This window comes from Excalfactoria chinensis, chromosome 4 (genome assembly GCF_039878825.1).
Source record: "Excalfactoria chinensis isolate bCotChi1 chromosome 4, bCotChi1.hap2, whole genome shotgun sequence".
Classification (NCBI taxonomy): Eukaryota; Metazoa; Chordata; class Aves; order Galliformes; family Phasianidae; genus Excalfactoria; species Excalfactoria chinensis.
In genome coordinates, this window is record NC_092828.1 from 30,676,472 (window position 1) to 30,698,397 (window position 21,926).

A 21,926-nucleotide genomic window follows, 5' to 3' on the forward strand; every position below is an offset into this window, starting at 1 on the left:
ATGGGGGAGGGGGGGGAAGAGGCTGAAATGGTTCTACAATGCCCCTTTAAGTCTTACTGACACACTGGGGCTGTTAACTGCACCCTGTGGTTTGCATTACTTTTTTATGTGTTCCTGTTTTTATGGAGTGCTAAATGGCTTAATTACATTTTACTAGTTCATTCTGTTCATAATTCATTAATCTGGCAAACACTGTTTTCTTCTCAAAACAGAGAATACAGCATTATTTTCATGTAGTATTATCTCTAGGTACGTGCAACTTTCTGACAAGTACAATGTGGAGTAATTCACTATTTATTAGGAAATTATCAACTTTATGTAAAGATGCAAGATGTGAATAAAAATTATAAACTGGGCAGACTTACCTGGTTATCAACATATCAGGATCCCAACTGAGTTAAGTTCTTGATGGTGCTGACAGAAGGAAAGGGATTTATTTTTCAGTCTGTTTAATAATCTTTTAGTTATTTTCACATAGGGAGATCTCCAGTACTTGCTTGAAAAGTTTTGAAAGCCATAAGAGCAAAACTTCCAAGCTTGATTCCCCTATTATTTGATGCAAAGGAGCTGACATGGTGTGTATATGGCCAAATACATAGCAGAGCCTCAGGGACTGCAGGTCCACACCATCACATTCTTCACTTCAAGGGACAGCCCACAGGAAAGGCAGGGATGAGATGAAATAGGAAACCAGAAGGCAGGTCAGATAATGAACAAGAGGTGGAAAGACTCAAGTGTAACATTGCACCTCTTGGTTGAGAGAAACTTACTTCTTGGTTGGGAGCAGCCAACTACTGCCTAACTACTGCCCATTTTTGCCAACAGAAAAAATCAGTGGGACTTCTCTGGAAGTAAGATGGTACCCAACAAGGACTTTTGGGCTTCCTAAAACTCTGCTAGAGTTTTAAGCAATGCCAGCCCTGTCTGTATCCCTCAGTTTTGAGGCAATATGGTCTGCAGTTTGCAAGCATGAAGAATGCAGCTTCCACATCAAATACTGTTACCAAATGAAGTAATTTAAAGACACTGCTGATGACATGACTTCTCTTAAAAATGTTCTGTTACAAATCATCCTTAAGGTAACTACAATAATAAGTAATAGGGAAATACCTTCTGAAAAATTTTGACCTTTTTATTTATTCTCTTTTTCTGCAGAAAGCCATCAGTACAGAGGAAGGCAGTGCTTAACCTGAAATGTCTGCCACAGAGACTTGAAACTGAAACTGGAGATGATACAAGAAGAAGTGTGGGAATACAAGAAAAGCTGTTCAGAGCAGCAGCTGTGGAGCAAGATAAACAGCATGAGAACCAAGGACACCTCTAGAAGGAGAAGGGACTCACAGCTCTGATTAGATATGCGCCTGCATAGACAGTTGAAAAGTGTTTTGTAGAATGCTCTGTTGACATGCAAAGGTGGTTGGGAAAGTTGTAAGGGCGGATGGGAAAGCTATAAAACAAAAACTTGTGAAGTTATAAGGGATACAAGAACTTGTAATAAACGATTTGGATTGTTCACATCTGAGTCCATGCCTCAAATGCTGAAGAAGCAGGGGTGAGAGCAGAAAGGACCAGTTTGGACCACAGCTTTCAAACACAAATGAGGGTGAAAGGACTAGTCATTACACAAACGGACAGGCCTGATGTTCTAGAGAGCTTTTTCACATGAGTCATCACAAAAAGTCTACAAAGCTGAGAGTACCCTTTTAAACAAGCTACTGAATTTCATGTAACTGGTTTGTGCTGTATGATTCAAGAGGCACAGGCTACAATAATGGAAAACAAACAAAAAAGTAATAATAATTCACTACAGATTTGAAAGATGTGCATCACTTTTTAAAATCTAACTTGAAATGGAAAAACATCTCCTTGCTAAATTGCTATTTCTGTTGTTGCTTCTATTGTTTTTTTGTTGTTGTTTTTGTTTTCCTTCTGATTGCGAAATTGATTTCTTCTGCTTTTTATCCGTGGCTACACACTTCCCTCATCTTTTTCTTCTTCTCTCTTTTTATTTTAAAACCTTTGATGACATAAAAACACATTTTTGTATTTTTCTTTAACCTTATTATGTCAAAAGGAAGTCTGATTTATTTTTACACACCTACGCTCTTGCATTGCTTGTTAGCTAAGGAGCCCATCCTGCAAAAACAGTTGCAAAATATAGTTGGTGCCCTCCTGACCTTTCAACGAGCTAAACATCCCATGTAAACAACTGAGAGACTTGGTCATGCTCAGCTCCCTCATTCAATTTTCATGTCCTTGTCTTCTTTTTCCTAAGATGGCTCTTAGATGTAAAATAGCTGCCATGCATATAGGATCAAATATTTTCTATGTCAGTTTATCTAAAGCAATTACAATAACAGATGGTTGTCCTCACTGGCTTGAGAAAAGTTGCCTTTAGCTTTCACACTGAGTAACTTCAGCTGATAAATTATTTAGAAATAAATGGGAAAAGAAGTAGGGAAAACAATATAATTAAATGGCTCTACGTCCTTATCTCTACTTTTTTAAAAGCTAGATGTCCAATTTAAATCCGTCACACGTTGAAACAGAAAAAGTATTCTCATCTTTGTGTTAATTAAAATATTGATATATTTATATTAAAAAATGAATCAAAGGAATTACAATAATTCATAATTAAAAACCAAAGCCCACCACATTGCTACAGAATCTATTTTTCCTGCAAGTGCAGTCCTGCTTGACCAAAATATCCTGATAACTCCAGCTGGGAGCGTTTTAAAAGATAACATGATAAAGTGATAAAACAAAAAAGACTTAGCACATGAACTACTACGTTGCGTCAGACAAAAAGTTTATCTAGTGCAGGATCCTATTTTATATAGTGGCCAACACTAAGTGCTTGGAGAATAGTTTAAGAACAAAAGCACGTAGCGATATTATTATTATAGGTTACACTCTGTGGTGCAGAGCCTTTGAATTTAATCATCCTTGACAAATCTCTCTCCAATGAGCTTGTGCAGTTGTCCCTTGGACCTATGCAGAATTTTGTTTAGAATCTGCCATCTGACCACTCAGTTTAGTGCCCTGTAATTCTTGTATTGGAAGACTCAGCGAACATCTTGTCCTTGTTTATCCTTTATTTGCCGCTCATGGTTTAATAGACCTCTGAGATATCTCTCCTCAGTCATCCTTGTTCTGAGTGAGGACAGCACAGAATAAAAAACAGAGGGATAATAGGTTATCTACATGCCAAGTGATTGCACTATACTGCCTTTCTAGCTAAAGAGCCTTTTGTACCACATTGAGCTGGTGATTTCACTAGTACACACATGAGAGACTTGTACTTCTCTTTATTTAATCCTGGGAATTAATGTGACTTTATAGATGAATAAATGGTTCATAAAAAGTAAAACCCAGAAACTTTAGTGCACTGTTGTTTATAGTAAAAAGTCAAAGAATATTAGCTATTCCAGCTCTCTGGAACATTTTACATTTTCTCTGCTCACTCAAGAAGTACTAAAATTCTACTTATCCAGGCCAAACAGCATAAAAGACCTGATCACCACAAACCACATTCTCCATGCAGGCACTATCATAGCAAGACAAGTTCAGGCACATTAGATTGACTCAGTTCTCTCTAATCATACAACAGGTCTGAGGTAAGTCCATCAAGAGGCGCTGAAAGATTCACATCTCCAAAGTGTCTGAGATGTCAGTGTTGTCCCACTCATCTCTGAATCTCTTTCATTATCAGGATATATAGCCCTTCCAACACTTGCTTAGATAGGGAATATAAAAATTACTGGCATGAGGCTGGCCCACAGATTTTTGTCATATATGAACCCCTTGAAATTTGAGCACAGTTTTCACCTACAGGTAAAACTCCTTCTGTCCGTAAGTGGCTTTGCCAGCAGAACTGCCTCCCAGGATGAACAAAGCAACTTTTGATTGGCATTTTTTTCAGCCTATGGAAAGGCAGACATTGCCATTCAGCACAAATAAATAAACCAATCATTTGCTCAGTTTGTACCGTGTGAGTAATAATTGTTATTTCACATGTTCCCTGATATTTTAGGATTATCACTTAATTAGCTAAATATAAATAGAGCAAGCAATTGGTGAAAGTCCCACTGGAGATAGCCCTTGGCTCCATGATGGATCCCAAAAGAAAGCCTGGCAGTAGGAAAAAGACAGCTCTAACAGCCACCTGCTTTGGATCTGGCATGAGAAAATGGACAGAGGCTTTTAGTCTCTTTCAGGATGCTACCCTGCACAGTGGGGTATTAAAAACAGCAGCTGTGGTGTCAACATGGTTCTTTGGAGTGCTTTCAAACCTTATTTCTTCTCTTCAGAATGGGTAAATTTCAGAAATTACAGATTAATTTCAAGAGTGGGTGTTGTAAGGTTTCCTTTATCATACACACATTTACAGTAGGATATTATTTTCATTTAAGTTATGACAAAGTTCAAGCTGCAGCTACGCTGTTCTCTTTTCAAAACAAAAGGTTTCCATGAGAGCAACACTGTTAGTACCCAAAGTCAGTACTGAGGTGTACCCAAAGCCCTCAGTTCAATAATATCGCAGCCCCCTTCCTGCTAAGGATATGTGTGTCCCTGCAAGCAGTCATTTTCACAGTTACAGACAAGTGGATTTAAAATAATATGCAACCAGGCTAGTGGCTGCTTTATTTAAGGGCCTTTCTCAGTACTCTTCAGTCTGTGGCTGCCATAGGGAGTCACATTCTCTGCCCTTACCTTCTGAGTAAGCTTCAGTGTTTGAGAGGTCCTCAGTCCCCTATGAGCTGATACCTGCTATTGCTGCTCATCAGCCACCAAATTATGGCCAAAGGCAGGAAGAAGATACCTTATTATCTCTAGCTTTGTAGACATGGCAGTCCCTAAGAAATAAGGGAGCTCGGATGGACAGAGATAAACTGGACCCTTCTGTACTGCACTGGAGAGAAAAGGCAAGTGAAATTCAGTAGAACCAATTGAAATTTGGAATTCTTCCTCCTATGTACTCCATTTGAGACTGAAAGAATAGAAAAGCTATGGATCTAAACAAATGAAGATATCTACAAGAGACCCTGTGAAATCACCCAGATGTTTCTCACTGTTTTACAGGACAGAAAGATGGAGATGAACAAGCATGTAGTAGAAACATTTCTCTGAACATTTCTTAAATCAGTTTGCTTACATTGCAAGCAAAGTATCAAAATATTAAAAACTTTATCCAACAAGAGATGAGAAACTTAGAGGATTTTGTACAAGTCAGAGCCTTATGGTTTTATCATGAGTGTGCAAACACTCATAGACTTTCCATGCAGATATCCATACATACATGCCTGCAAAAGAGAGGTACAGACATCACTGACAGAAGAGTCATCTGCCTGGCTGTGAATTATGCGCGTCTTTGGTTTTCTGAAACCCACCTAACATCAGTATATAATTTCCTTCATGCAAATATTTGCCATTCAATTGCAGAAATCTGGCCCTCAGTGTTTTGGGAGTGAGGGATATGACACTCACAGATGTACAACTAATATGAGAGAAGACAGGAAAAAATGGAGACAGGGAAAATGAATAGTGACTTTCAGCTTTTGGCTGCAAGAGATCTTCTACAGTGTATTTCCTCCATTGCTTGAAGAGGCTGACAACCATAATAGAAACAGATTTTAATTGCTCTGTTCACTGCTTTTTAGCAGGAGAGCAATTTACTTTGAGTGCTGACTAAATGCAGTGTGAATTGATAGGTGCCCTGACAGATACTGCCAAGCCATCAGAGCATTCTGCGCAAACAAAGGTATTCAAAATTAAATCAGGACACTGCTTTATCTCAAGTCACTAGGACACTGCTAATAAAGGGTTTTGAAATCCTCTCTGCAGGACAGCATCTAAATCACAGAATGCCATTTTATTTTCCCTAAATGAGTGAATAAAATCAGTCAGCCAGGAAAATTAAACAGTACAGCACTTGCACTCTGCCTTTCCTCTCCTCCACTTCTTCACTTCAAGCACAATCTACATGCTGGTTCCCAAATGCACCTGAAGAAGGTGGATGTAGAAGTACTGCTGCAAATGCACCAAGAGCTATTTCCCTCCGCCAGCTGGCCTGCACCGGGCAGGTGCAAGAGCCAGCAAAGCACTGAGGGCTTTGCTGCTCCCTTCCCTCCTTTGCCAGCTGGGAAGAGGGAGCATGGTGCAGAGGGGAGGAAAGGCATCAGGCCTGGCACTTGGCTGCTGTTCCAACTGAGGAGGCTGCCAGCAACAAGCAACCAGCCCACACCCTGTGGAGGCCCACTGGCCATCACTGCTCCTCCAAGCTGCCCACCTACCCTGGTGGTGCAGGACTGAGAATGAGAACTGCAGCAAACTCACTTCTAAGTAAACTGAATTAAATAGCAGGAGCAGGAGCCTGGGAGCAGCTTCCTGTGATCAGAGCACTTAGCCAGCATCACTGCCAATAAAGAAGCATGAGCAGTGCTGCTTTTTATTCTTTTTGTTGGCTTGATCTAATTACAGAAAACAAATTTACCAAGCGTGAATTACCACTGAAATTCTTAATGCTTTGGCAAAGAAGAAAAGTCAGATATGGATGCTGGCAAATGTGCATGGCTGCTAGTGAGAATGCCTCTCCTCCACACACTTTTGTCTCCCAACTTTCAGCTAGGAGCTGCTGTGTGAATTATTTCAAAAGACGGGCTGCAGAAAAAGGATCAATTAATCTGCTGAGCGAATTTCAGAATCCATTCTCAATGCCACTGATAGCCGGAGACCCCCTCCCTGTGCTTGGTAATTACCCCAATATTTCCTGCACGCTTGTTTAAACGGCTTACACTCGGGCTGCCTGTGAAGAAGAGCTCTCCGTCCGCTGATCTGAGGCAGGGGAGAAAGGCAGCTCTCCTTATCGCTCTGCTTCACTCCATCTGCAGCCAGCGGGGGGGCCGCCTTCTCATTGTCCCTGGGACAGGGGACGAGCAGGCTGGGGGACGCAGATAGATGTGACACCAAAGGAGAGCAGGACTTTCCTACCGCGCCGGTGCCGAAGAAAACTCATCACGCTCTTGCGCTTTCAAAGGCAAATAAGGATCTCCTTTAAACCACAGGCCTGTCCCTTAATTATACAAATACAGCGATCAAAGTTATTATCTGTCCTTACAAAGGCTGCAGCTTTAATTGAATGGTGCGTTGCTACCTTTGAGAGAAAGTGTTCAATCTTTGTGGAGAGCAAAGGGACAGGAGGGAGAAAATGGAAAAAAGTGAGAGAGCAAGAGGAAAGGAACAAGAGAAAGGGATACGGTATTTAACAAGTAGGCTGCTTTATATGGAAATGTAATGAATACGGTTGATAAAAAAAGGGAGAGACAAAAAGTTGTGAAGTTTCAAGCTGTGAAGGAACTTCAAAGTGTATTCAAATGTCACATTGATTTTTCTTCAAATTACTAAGTAGGAAGTTTTTCAAAAGAGGAATATGATCCCCTATTTTATCCACTAATGTTTTATCTACAAAAAGGGGAGAAAAAGCGTAGTGTTTTCCTTTCACATGATATAATCCCTATATTGGAAGTCTTTATCTTTCTTTCCTTAACCAAAGATTTCTTCGGTGTTTTTGAGAATGGTGACGTCTTTGCCATATTTGCATATTATAAGTTAAAGTCTGAAGAATTTCAGGGCTGAGACCCTGCTCTACATTGAGCTAAGTGGGGGCAAGCCACACCACAGTGGGACCTCATTACCACAGTTCTCCAAACTAATGATGGTAAGACAGTATTTCCTTCCCTGGAAAGAAATGATGGCACACCTCTGGGAGCAATCTTCAAAGAGACACTTAACAAAGCCAAGTGCGCTTTGCATGAGGGTGGTAGCATATTAGCAAAGGAGCACAATAAAATTATGCTAACTATTAAGGCAGTGACACAACCCAACATGAACAATTTACTCCAAAATTAAAATTGACATCATGACCATATGCAGTGTTCAACAGACTATCACATATCTAGTCACCAGGAAGAACTATGCTCTAAAAAAATGACTGCCAGCTATTGATAGAAATTTTGAATAGCATCTCTGGGAAGCAGAGCATAATTAATGCAAAAAAAAAGAAACATTAGCAGAAACAAAAACTATTTTATAATAATCTTTGACCATCTCCAACTCTTCTTAAAAGCCTGGGTTCTGAAAGCAGTGCAAAAGAGCTCACAGCAAAAGAACAACTCCATAAACATGCAGACCACAAAGAGAGAGGAATGAAAATAAGAGCAAATAATAATAATAATAATAATAACAATAATAATAATAATAGTAATAATCTTTTAAGAAATTGTGATTTCAAAGCTGCTTTCAAGGTTTTGGGGTGATTTTATAGTATTCCAAATGTAACTTGAAATTAGAAAGGATACTTTTGACTTAGAGGCTTGTCTGGGAGCCCACTGTATATTAAATGAATTCTGCTGAAGGTCATAAATTATAAAAATGAAAGGCCAATATGAGAAGAATAAGGATCAAACCAGATCCAAATAGTTGTACCTTTGTAAGCAAGCATGTTCTGGGGTGCACTTTGCAGTTCTGAAAGTAGGCACAAACCTTGGTTTCCTCCTGACCTTGTAGGGGTTGCAACTATTCTATTGTAGTCTGAAGAGAAACCAGACGGTGAGAGGCATAAGGAGCACTGCTGTGTGTATCTCACATAGGGCAACCAAGACATTATGGCTGCATGAAGACCCTGCAGAGCACACCTGCTTCAGGTAAGGCACGTGAATTTTAAATTTGTCAAGTGACCGAAGTCTACACTTATCCTGTATTTTGTTTTTCTGTTTTCATAAAGAAATTGCAGAAATGGAAGATAACACACTCTCTTCTTTACTGTGTTTAGTTCCCTTGCACATGAATTTCCATGCTAATACTATTAAATCCAGGCAGAACACACTCAGATTTGTGTGGACAGTAGCCCAGAAATTGGATTTTTTACTTAAAGAGATTTGCATTTGTGTGTCAGCTGGACCTGCAAAGAGTGTCTCAGCTGGCTGCCTAGGACTGTTGCTTTATGAAGGAATCCTAAACCAGTGTGATAAAGGGGCAGAGTCTCACCTATATGTCTGCCTGAGACTCGGTAGCTGTCATACTCTGTGAAGCACAGACAGGTGTAAAATACAGCAGTGCTACGCCAACCTATTTGTGAAATAGGGTTTTCTTCAGCCAGAGGGAAGCTGTAAGAGACTGATTTTCAATGAGCATTTCGTAAAGAAAAAAACTGTAGATTTCAGACATTATAATGAGAAGAGCTTCTAGATACATTTCTAGTTAAGATGATACGACTTAAAAATAAATAAATAAATAAATACTTGATCAGGTATAGTTATCCACTCCCTCTGCTGACAGCTTTGAACAAAATAACCACAGTCCAAATTCCTGTTGTAGGAATAGTGCCAGTGCTGGCTCTAGGGGCACCCTTTCAGGACTGTTTGAGGAAAGCTTTGTGCGTATTTAGTATCTGCAAGACTCCCTTCTTCGCCAAAGACATCAGTAGGAATAATCCAGGCCTTTGGATATATCTCTGTGAGTAATCTGTAGGAAAAAGAGCTGGTCCTCCCTCACGGTGACTCCACTGTACTGTCTGTAAGAGTTTGGACTCAAATGTAATCAGCATGAGCCAGGGCTTTGTGGGGAATGCCAACAAGAGACAAAACTGATGTTAGGAGTGAGGTTTTGAAGATACCCTTGTTGCCTGGTCCTCCTGACATGGGCCTAGCAAGGACAGGGAGGGACACAGCAAGAACAAGACCTAAAAGGAGGTAATCCAAAATGGCCACGAAGGCAACATGGTTACATAGTGGAAAAGAAATGTTTATCTTTCCTTTCCCAAAGGAGTCAAATAATTACTTTAAAGCAATTAGTACTTTTCGCTTTTTTAAATATCTCCCAGAAGCTTTTTGCAGTGTGTGCTCCTCCTTTTGTGATATTTTTTCAGTCTCTCTGCTTGTAATTTTTTTCCTGTACCTTGCTCATGCAACACTGATCAGTGAGGTTTTCTCAACAGGTGGCTCAGGCCCCAGAAATACCTGCTAAATTTCTAACAACTGGAGATAAGATCTGAATAACAATAAATGCAATTATTCATCTCTATAAGGAAATACCAATTTTTCTTGTTTCTGCTTTGTAATATAATTACCTCCTACTTAAGAAAACATAAATATGCCCTTCTTGTGCTATGTTTTCAGATTCATAAGAGATAATTTACACAGACTTCACAGGGAGAGGTTTGTTTGTTATTTAAATTTTGCTGATAGAACATTTATCCAAAGCAGAGCAGGATGCACCGAATTTTACAAAGTTGCTGGTTGAGATAAAGGATTCTTTTGGAGCCCATGGAGAATGCAGGACTGCCACCAGACCAGTTAAAAAATCTTGGCTTGTTTTCACTCCATTTGAAAGGCGCATTTCCTTCACCTTGCCTATTGTAATGTAAATGCACCACATTTTAAAGACAATTTTAAAATTTATAATAACAAATACCAAGGCATATAGGACAATGGAATCATAGAATCACAAGGTTGGAAAGGACCTACAAGGTCATCTAGTCCAACCGTCCTTCCATAACCACTGCTACCACAAGCCACTAAGCCAGGGTAGGATACCTGCTCTGCTGAACATGTTCCCTACTCCCTCCCCATAAATTAGCTTCTGCTAGCATTAGGAGCCTTCATTTACAGTACCCAGTTTCACAATATCAAATTCACCCTTAGTAAGCCCCTCTCTTCTGGAGACTCATTTACCTTTTCTAAACCTTTTAAAAACTGAGGAAAGCTAAAGCTTTGTAAGATTATCTGGACAGGAACTTCCTACACAACCAAGGGCGTTTTTCTTCCAAAGATTTTTCTCAGATTAGAGGGCCATTATTTATCCCTGTGGGAGATACCACAGTTTGCTCTAAAATCATAATCATTTAATACCTGGATTATACTCAGATTGTTAGTAGATTTCCTCAAAGCCGAGATTAAGCCCATCAGGCTACAATTCTTCAACTTGCTCTGTTATTCAGTTAAAAAAGTAAAATAACTTTCATACTAAGCATAGGCATCAGGTTGGATTTTCCTTTTTAAAGAGAACAGCTGCTATTTTTAATGATTTATTACCAGTATCTTCCCTGTTTCACACTTTATTTCTCTCAGAACCCCCTGATGAATACCATCTGGTTCAAGTGATTTACTACACTTGCATTTCATGAGCTGCTCCGCGACATCCCAAATTAAGACAAGGAAAATATAGTCTGTGTTTCAGGAAAATCTTTCTGACAGATCTATTAGGCTATGGAGTAATCTTTCAGTGGGAGTCTCATTGTCTGAGACATTTATAGCAAGACTGGACAAAGCACTGGTAAAATATACTGCAGGGGACAATTCTGCATTAACAGAAGGGTAGTCTAGATATATGGCTTTGAAATTGAGCTGGTCAGAAAAAAATTTAAGCGAACCATTTTCTGTCAGAAAATATGGTTCTGACAAAACTAAATATACTCTGTTGAACCAATGATTTTGCTGACCATTATTTCAGAGAGAGAAAAAAAAAAAAGGGGGGGGGGGGGGGGGAAGGGAATTTTAATGTCAAAGTGTCATCCAGAAGTTTTTTTTCTGAATAAAGAATTTCATTACTTTCCCATCAAACATTTCTGAAATTCCATTCCTGTACTACAGAAATCAAAGTGAAAACAAAATATTTTGCATAACCCAGAATTTCTATTCTTTCCTCCAGAACTGTACTTCCTAGAGCAATATTGAAATTATTGATTTTGTTGCAGCCAGAAAATTAAAGCAAATTAGAAATATCCTCTGTCTTCACCGCTGAGTCTTGCCTTCCAACGTGTTTCTGAAAGTTCTCCATAGCAAATGTTGCCTCTTTACGCTCTAAGTCTTTGATACGTTTCACTGCATTTGTCCTCTCTCTAAGTCATTTCAATGATTAGTGTCTCAGTTCCTTCCTGATTAAAAGGAGGAAAGGAATGTGCATTTTTCTCTGAGAAGCAGAACTGAAAGTCAGTTCATAACAGCTTATATTTTAATAGCAAATATCTTCCTCATTCCCTGTGGAGTGGTTTCTTTATTGCCCTCAGGTTGCTTTGCAGTTTGGTTCTGCTTTTACTGATGTGCTCTATCCTTCCTGCTATAATATAATTGGAAATCTTCATCATGGTTGAAATCACTCTAAAGACAGATGTGGAAGAGCAGTCCAACTGAGAGGGAGACTGGATTTTTTTTAAAGCTTGGCTGGTGACAAAATTTCCTGGGAACCCTTCTACCCTCTTCAGGAGTAGGAGACAAGATTTCTTATATAAAAAAATAATCTTATGAAAGTTTCAAAGCCTGATGTTTATTTTTGATGTCCTGGGATACGGCTGAGTTTAGTAGCTTTGAAAACTACTGCCCTCAGAAGCAGAAAGTGACTATGCTTGAAGGCTGCCAGTTGCTCCAACTTTCTAAAGAGGCCTTCTGAAAGCATCCTCCTACTTCTTTTGAATCTTGCCTTCTGTTTAGTCACTGTTTGAAGCCTATTACCTTCTACAAACTAAAACATGAATTTGCAAAAAGAAAACACTTCTGTGTTCCCACTTCGTTGCCTCCCACAGTTTCCTCTTCTCCTCTTCTCATGAAAATTTTCCCTTCTGCTACCAATGGAAAATTACCTTTGCTGTCTCAATTGAGCCCTGGATGCTTCCAACACAAATCTTGCCTCATTAAAGATTATCAGAAAGACAGGAACATTTCCTTCCCACGTTGTGGGATCCTGGAAGATTGAAGTGTTCCCATCTCCATCCGCAGAACCAAGTCTACAGGCAACTACTACTGCTCAGCAATGCCTTAGCAACTGTATGATCATACCTCATAAGAGTGAGGTTGCTAAGGTTACCTAGCTACTGTGTGTAGTTTCATGGACTGTTCTCTGCTCTTAAGCTTTTATACAAAAGAAGGCATATGCAAACCAGGTATGACTTATTGCTACCCTGTGTTTGGACAACAACCTTCTTACACTTTACATCAAGAGGTGCAAGCTTTTAATAGGGTACAGAGAAAGAAGGTGCTCAGAGGTCTAATTTGACTGTTTTTTAACAAAAGCAATAAAAAATAAAAAATAAAAATGGAGAAACAGCTACCTTGTAGCTCCCACAGCCTTGAGCAAGAAGCTCTCCTGGGCCTGTGCTGCAGAACAGCAGGGGAAAAGAGATTTCTGGATTCTTCCATAGACAGTAAATTTGAGTAATAATGAGTAATTATTGAGTAATAATGGCCCACATTTTGTTCTGTGGGGAACAAAAAGAAAAATCCTAGATACGTGGAAAGAGGTGGGAGACATGGTTGAAAGTCTTCTTGTCATATTATAAATAGTCATACCAGTCTGCAAAGAAAGGTTTCTGCCAGCTCATTTTATAACACATATTGTAGGACTTGTCACAAGGACTTAACTGTACTTAAACCAACAGAAATGAACTGCTCTCCCACATTCACAATATGCACACAGGACTGGATTAGTTAGTATCCAAATTCACTGCATAGTTGTTTGGTTTTTTTTGTTTTGTTTTGTTTTTTAATGTGGGTTTTCTACCCAGGGAAGAAGTGAAATACATTGTTGATAAGTGAATACCCATATATATTGTGCTTGCCTGAATTCACAGAAGCCTTTTTCATAAAAAAACAGCTGTTATCATTTTTCAATATGGCTTTGAAACCAGTGATCTTTTCCTATAGCTCACCACACTCAGAAGCTAACCTGTGGAGCTCAAGTGACCTGTAATGCTCATTTCAGCTTTTGGGCACTTTTATTGAAATTTTAAACCTGATGCTCAGTTTAAGGAATCTGTCAGCATACAGAAAGGCCTAAACTTCAGCTGCAGAGGTTGGGGAAATTAAGCATGAAGAGAATGCTAACATTTTGAGGGCACAGTGTGCATAAAAGGTTTTCACATCACACTGTCCTTCAAGAGTGGAGCAGTGAACTTGATGCAGGGAGATATGACAGATATTAGTTATGCTTTCACTTTTAATGTTGAGATCAAGCTAATAGTTACAATAAAGAAGCTAGGAAGTAATATTTTAATTATTTTTAGCACAAACAGTAGAGTCTGCCCATCATGAAATATATGTGCATTTCTGTGATAAAAACATTCCATTAACTTGCTCATTTCAAATCCATCATGCAGATCTAGTACTTGATGATTAGCTTTAACTATTCCTAATATGTTAGTCTTGCTCACATCCATCCATACATTGAAATGAGTATCCTAGAACTTAGTAGTAAACACAAGAGATGGATCTTCTCATGAGGTCTGAGCTCATCTTCTTGATAAACTTTTTCATTAACATCTACCCCATGGCAAATATTTCAGATTTCTATCGCATTGTGCAATTTTTCAATCTTCCATTAACATCAAACTGGACATTAAACATACATCCATCCAAATATTGAATGTCGTTGTCTAGAACATGCAAGTAAAAGGTCTTCAGCACTTCCAGATGAAATATCACAAAATGCTAAAACAGTAATGATTAGAAAAGAAAGCTGACATGCAAGTGGCACTCAAATAAGTAAAGAGTGTCAAGAAGAATGCCCTAGAAGCTTATTTAGTTGATCAGGAAACACATTCTTTTCTCATCTTTGATTTGAACAGTATATATGCAGTCACTTGGCTCACTAATGCAAAAGTAAACCAAGGTAAACATTGTCAACTTCTGTATTAGGAAGGCCAAGGCTCCTGTGAAAGCAGTGCTGAAGTATAATTGACCATGCTGCCTTCTAGCTTAAGGGGCTAAGTCATTGCCAGATGAAAGAGATCAAGCCTTAAATAACAGTGGTGGTTTCAGATCCAGGGAATGCTATTAATGTTAAAAGTAATTATAATGCAACTTAATGACTTTTCCTGTTTTATTTACTTTTTAATTTCTAGTATGTAACAACTTTCAAGGTTATAGAAAAATAGTTACCTGAAGGCAAAAGAGAATTTCATGTTGAACTAACTTACAAGTATTTAGTGCTAAATGGCTAGAATCTGACACCCTTATACATGTTATTCTTTTACTTTGTAAATACTTTTAATAATTCTTACTGTGGAATGTGTTTGCCTCCATAAAATCAGGAGGATGGTGATCTGACATTTAAATTCTGCAGAAAAAAAAAAAAAAACAAAACACTGCAGTTTATTTGGAACAGATCTACTAACTGGCATTAGTGCTCCCATAGGGAGTAAGGGAAAATATTTCTAGCTCTTCTTTTGTGGGCAGATGGGGCTTCAGGTACATAGCTGACATGATAAGTGGACACACTGAAAATACGGCAGTATCTTTCAATGTATCTTAATTACCATAAAAGGAATATTTTATTAACCAGCTAAAATATTCATACTTCGCTCTCATTATACAGAAGAGGTGAAAACCAAATGAGAACATTGCAAGCAACCTGACAGTAGTCACTGCATTCACTGTTTGTTTACAATGCAAATAGAAAACACAGCACTCAGCAAACACACTATAATTCTCTTCCTGTGTGTGCCTATTTCCTTCTCCTGTAATTCCAATGACTTCTGCAAAGTTACTACGTGACCACATAAGGGAAAACTAAAGCTGAAGCAACACCATTAGGCATCTTCATTAATTTGGAGTGGCAGCATACAAGTAACCTTATTTGTTTTATTTATGAGTTACTAGTGTCTGGTCTCACCTTCTAAAAGAGACTTAGGACAGAGCCTCTAAAATATGTGGCTTCTTGAAAGTGAATGTTAGCACTACTGAGTGATACTGCAATTTGATTTCTGACTCTGGGTCACAAAACTATCAAGTGAGTTTCTATTTTCTCAGTTTTGTGGGCAAGCAGGTCAGGAGGGTCTCCTGTGAGACAGATTACACTAGACAAAACTGGATTGTGCCCTAGTCTGTATAAAAGTCTGTGCTTGGGAATTATATTGCTAAAAGCTAATGCTAGCCCAAATAATTGAAAGAGGTGGGAGAGATACAGTGTTACCTGTTGAACATTTTCATTACTGTAAATACTTAGTTTTAACAATATAGAAACATCATAAAAATTCTTATTGGAATATTGTCATTCAAATTCGTTATTTCTTTTTAAATTGCAGTGTTAAAAATGCTTAAGGTCATTATGGTACTGCTACCTGATAATTTTGGTGCTTACTATAATTAAAAAGAAGGCATTATGAAAGAACAAAACCTATTTCATGAGGGTCAAAGGCTCAGAAGTAAAATGGGTATGGAGCACTTTACTGAAGTATGATTTACAAATCCATAGATGTATCTTCTTGTGATCTCCCCTGAGCTGGGATGCCCTTGCTGGTATGCATGCAGCATAAACCCAGAAATATAGTCCTCATTTAGAAAACAAAAAATAATAAATTGTAGCTATTTTTCTTTACTAGCTAAAGGGAAAAAATGTTAATAAACGTTAAAAGCCCATCAGAAGATTCTCCCTGGTGCTGCTGTCACCTATTGCTACCAGAAGGCAAGGAAACGCTTTATGCTAAATCCCATGCTAAACTCAATTTCTTGAAAAATTCTGAACTGCGTCCTCTTAAATACTAAATTACTTTTGATCCCTGAAGCGTGTTGACAACAGAAGTCTGATATAGCCATAACATTAAAAAAAAATAGATTATTTTCCAAATACGTTTGATATACTGCTATTTCAAAATCTACTGAAGGTCATTATTAAACAAGATTTCTATATTAAGTGATCTGATTGGCAGTTATGACATAATAGCCATGATTATGGTAAAATCATCATATAGGTAAGATATAATTAGCTTCGACTTCTTTGCTTTACAGAGGAAATTTCATTATGGAATTAGTTGGGCTTTTTTTAATCTTCAAAGACAGAAAAAAAAAAAAAAAAAAAAAGCAAGAACGAAGAGGAAAAAGACTCATCGGTTTTTAAATGTATGTTCATCCTGAGAAATTACTGAAGCAGAACATGAGCAAGCCTGCTGTTACTTTCATGAAAATATAACGAATGCATAGTTCTATTTTTTTATTTTAACCTAATTTTTTAAAGAGTTCGAGTTTCACCTAATATTCCTTCTTTAATAAATTATACCCAAGAACATAAAACTTCCTACACTGTTCAGGACTATAACAGTTGATATTATTTTAGAGCTTCATAGACATAAAAGTGCTTCAAAACAGATTAAAAGTTATGCACAGAAATAATGCAATTTCAGAACATTAACAACAGAATTGATTTTCATCAAACTAAGCAAAATTTTAGTGGCTGAGATCGGAAATATAATTTAATAAGACTCAGAACTTCATCATTTGAGTTATAAGTAAAACCACAGATTCCTTAGGTGATACATCTAGGCAGGTTTCAGAAAAATGCTCAAGATTGAATTAGGTAGACATGTTTACTTGAATTAAGAGAACCACGTACTTGAACACAGTGTCTAATGCTGCTGAAACTGTATATCAAACTGGTGCAGAGTGTAGGATGAGGTGCTTTTTATAGGCACTGTGATTTGTTTTTCAGAAACGCATCTGAACTGATACAAATATTCCTGTGGATGTCCTGCAGCATGGAAACATTTTCCCACTACCTACGGAGAAAATAAAGTTTATTCCCTTAAACCTATGTCTGTGTGATTTCTCCAAGTGAATTGTAGCTCCTCATAACACTAAGTGGGCCCAAAATACTGGCTTCAATTAAAAAATCTCTTTTTCATAACCAACTCAAAAATCACCCACGTTCCAGAATTAGATACCATTATTACAGAAAGTGTTAGCATCGTGGGTCAGAGAAATGGATGGGATTCAATAAGAGTCAGGAGTCAGAACTAAAGGTGCTACTGCAGATGGTGGACTCGCATAATTCTTCACACATATACAGACATCAATGAGATGCATCGGAAAATGCCTTTTTGCTAGATAAGTTTATAGGTTGAAGTGAAGAACAGAAGAAAGAGAGACGTCATTTAAGTCTGGAAATGAGTATGTTAATGTCTTGATAGGCATAAAACAATAATTCAACAGTAGTGAATGGATTGATGTGTCTCACTGATGTGAGAACACTGTGGTACTGAACTGAAATTTTGATCTTTCAGCTGCAGGAGGAATTAAATAAATTTTATTTTCTGGCAGGGAAAAGACAGCAGGAAAGAGCTTCATAGAAATAGAGTAGCACATCACCTGTATCAATTCCTTCTGACTGAATATTAGAGTACCTCTAGATTCAAACCACAAAAGCTCATGGTGGTCTCCTCAGTAGAAACCTCAGTTGTGTCCAGACTTTGAAGTGAACCAAAATACAGGCATGGATCATAGCATGCTGGTACTGAGGCAAGATGGCAAAGCTCTTGAAAGGACACATGAGTGGTGTATACCCCAAAACCAATCTCAGCATGTGCTGTTAGGTATCCAAGTCTTTAATGTCAATAACATGGTGACCGAGATAATATGTCAGGCTCTACTCCTTGCCAATCACAATGTGTGCTTCAAGCAATAGATGACAGGAAGCTAAAAAAGAAACTTCTTGAGAAAGCCGCTCAATTTCAGATCCTTTATTTACCTTGGCTTGCATTCAGGATTTGCAAAGGAAAATGATATCTTAAAACTTTAATTCAAAGGCTGAACATTATTCTCAAATATATTCAGTGAAGAGGACAATGTCAATATCAACAAAATTTAGAAACACTCTGAGGAGTAGAAACTTGCCTCTTTTTTTGAAATAAGTAATGCTACCTCAAAAGAGGTCTTTAACTGAAACAAGTCATATGAAAGTGTGAATTTTAGGCCCCTCTGAAATGGGATGACAATTTTTGTACAGGTTTCTATTAAGTCACACTTTCATTTATGGAAATGACAACAGAGTCTACGTTGTTTGTTTGCAAACTGTTTGTGGTATTATCTGTCAAATCTCAATTAAATCTACCTTAGTATCATATAAAAAGTGTGCATATGCCTCACCTAAGCAGAAGAGTTAATTAGCTGAAATATGCCAGCTCCATACCAAGGGAACTATGAATATTCATTGGCTTAGTTCCACAACAGATAATCAACTATTCTGTTTCTGAATTATGTCAATAGTGCCATTATAGTTCTGGTGTATGTTCTAAGAAAATGATTTTTTAAAAACATTCTAAGCTCATAGTTGAGATCCTATAAGAAATATATACACATGCACACAGACCATTAATAGTACCTATGACAGGTTGGCAGAGTCCTCTGGCAGTCACCTGGTCCAATCTCCTACACAACCAGGGGCAACATGCCACATGCCTTGGAACAGTTTCTCTACAGCTAGTTAGGTAGCTCATTCTTTCATGCCCAAAGCTTCCTTATGATGAAATTTGATTATAACAACAACCCAAGTACTTTGCACACTTCCTTTTTCACGTGGTTCCTAGCACAGAGCTTTTAATAATCATATGCATGTTCACACTCATTCAAATGTTTCTAGTCACAACCCTTATTAAAACTTCTATAGCTATTCATTCCAGTTTCATCTCAGGTCTTAACTCCCCAGTTACACTAATGGCCCTTATCTAGTCTCTGTTTTGGTATTTATGTATCCTCCTTCTTAGAGAAAAGGCTATCCTTTACACTCAGGTTTGGAGTATTTGTGCATCACACACACACATTCATCTGCCCAGTCCTTTTAGAAATCTGTGTGGGATTCTGAGAAAAGTTAGTCATATATAATAAAATCATTTTCTTTAAAATATTCAAATCTGTTGTCAATCTTATCTACATGATCTTGCTTTGTCAAACAGCAGTTAGGCAGCACTGTGCTGAAAATATACGCTCATGGGAAGAGATACTATAATCTGAAAATCAGCTGTAAAAAAGACAATTAGATCAAAGGAGAATTAAAACTTCTAGCAGGCAGATAAGACTAGTGTAATTAGATCTCCAAATTGTTTTTCACGCTTTTTGTGCATAGTGCAGCATGTTATTCTTTTCTTTTGTTTTTCTTCAGATACCCTTTTGCTATTACAACGGGATTTGAAATTTACCATTATGCCTTCTTGAAATTCAGTAAAAAAGTACAAAAGATGAATAGATAAAGGTCTGAGAATAGACATAAACAATCTGTTTTACGCTTTAGGAACTGTAGTTCAATGGGTGGATTCAGACAAGCGTTTTTATAATAAAAATCTGTGCTACCAGTGTAATACTGACATCACTGTATGAATATGAAGTAAAAGAATTTCAAGTCAAGAGGAAATATTATTAATGAGGAAGAACAAGCTTTTGTGCCGAGTTAAAAGTTGACACTCCCATATGGAATATCACAAATGTGCTGAAATAAATCTCAAGTATAAGCAGTCATTTAATTTACCATTTTTGTCAGTCATTTTCTTCCCATTAGGAGTTACTAATAACCCACATATAATTTCACACTGCTTACCTTCTCTACAAGTTCTACAAGTTTGTCTGATCTGTGAATCAGCTTATAATGAGTTAAAGGGAAAGAAAATGAAATTTCCTTCAACTATACACTGACCTGTTTACAGAATAAAAATATACTCTAACTAGCTCCTTATTGTGATAGCCAAAGTCCTGGAGTAAGCTTGAACTTGAACCGGGAACATAACGTAGAATCTGACCCATGGTTCTTTAATGGGCTAGGTCATAAAAGAACCTCAGGCATCTTTATGTTTTGAGCTAGATCAACGGAAATGGCTAAAGAAGCAGAAAGATGGGTACAACTCTAATTTTTTCTCGTTTGTACTTTAATACAGTTCCTGGTAAGAGGCTTTAAAAATCATTTTGAAAAAGCATGTCCCCAAATTATACTACCTCAAAATTATAAATAGTATCAAAGAAGTAAATAGCTGCCAATTTTTTGTTTCAAGTCAAATGACAATGAAATTTGGTCAGTTTTGGGATAACTCTCTAACGGAATGCAGAAACAACCCAAAAGTTAGAAGAATTTCACAATATCTTTCCTGTCAATAACTTACATCATACCAGACTAATTCAAAATGCTTGATTAAAAAAAATCCACATGTTAAAAATAAATAGGTTCAGTTCAGGTACTGATCCATGAAATTTAGAAATGCTGGAATGGCAGATCTTCCTTTTCTAATATGGATACTAAGATCGGATGCCTGAGTACTGCTGGTCTGCACTGGACCTAATGTGTACTTATTTTCCCCTATAAGACAGGAATACTAGGTGGATGTGAGATACTGCCAGCATTCTGATTTAAAGCTTCAAGTGCACTGCACAAAGAGTTCATATATGAAATCGGTAGACACAGGGAGACAGGAAAATTATAGTTGGTAACATTTATACTAATCAGCGTATATCTGCACTGCTGAGCCTGAAATATGGATAAGCTCCAATATCAACAGGTGACCCTGCAGCAATTTTGCTGCCCCATTACTTGCAATATTCAAAGGAAAGTATTATCTAAGGTAAGATTTATGGATAAAAAAGAGCTAAATATATAGTGGAAAAAAATACTTGAAACTTGTACAAAAACACAAAATACCTTTTAAATGGCTACTTCATAAAATATGAATAAGAGTTCTATTTCTACTCAGTAGAATGCAATTCATATAAATGTTCTGGTAAAATGTCAAACTTCCCAGAAAGGAAAATGAATATAGACTCTTCATAGGGGTTTGCAAACATACTTCCAGAAGTAGAACATTCCACCTTAATTGATTTTGACCCATTTGGAAAATTCAGCTTTGTATGAAATTATTTTATTGATCATGAAAGGCACTCCCAAGCTGACTTTCTACTCTCATTTATGTCAACTGAATGCCACTCAGTTCAGCAGAGTTGAGGGGAAAGCAGAATTGGGTCTCCAATACAGGAAGAGGGAGACTTACAACTCATCTATCAATATGACATTTCCTATCGCCAAGCATACAAATACGGTTCTCACTGTAACTCTAGGCAAAAGGGAACTTTAAGAGAATATTTTTAAGTTTATGTTTGTCTGATGTCTGAGGCAACTTTGCAGGGAAGTGG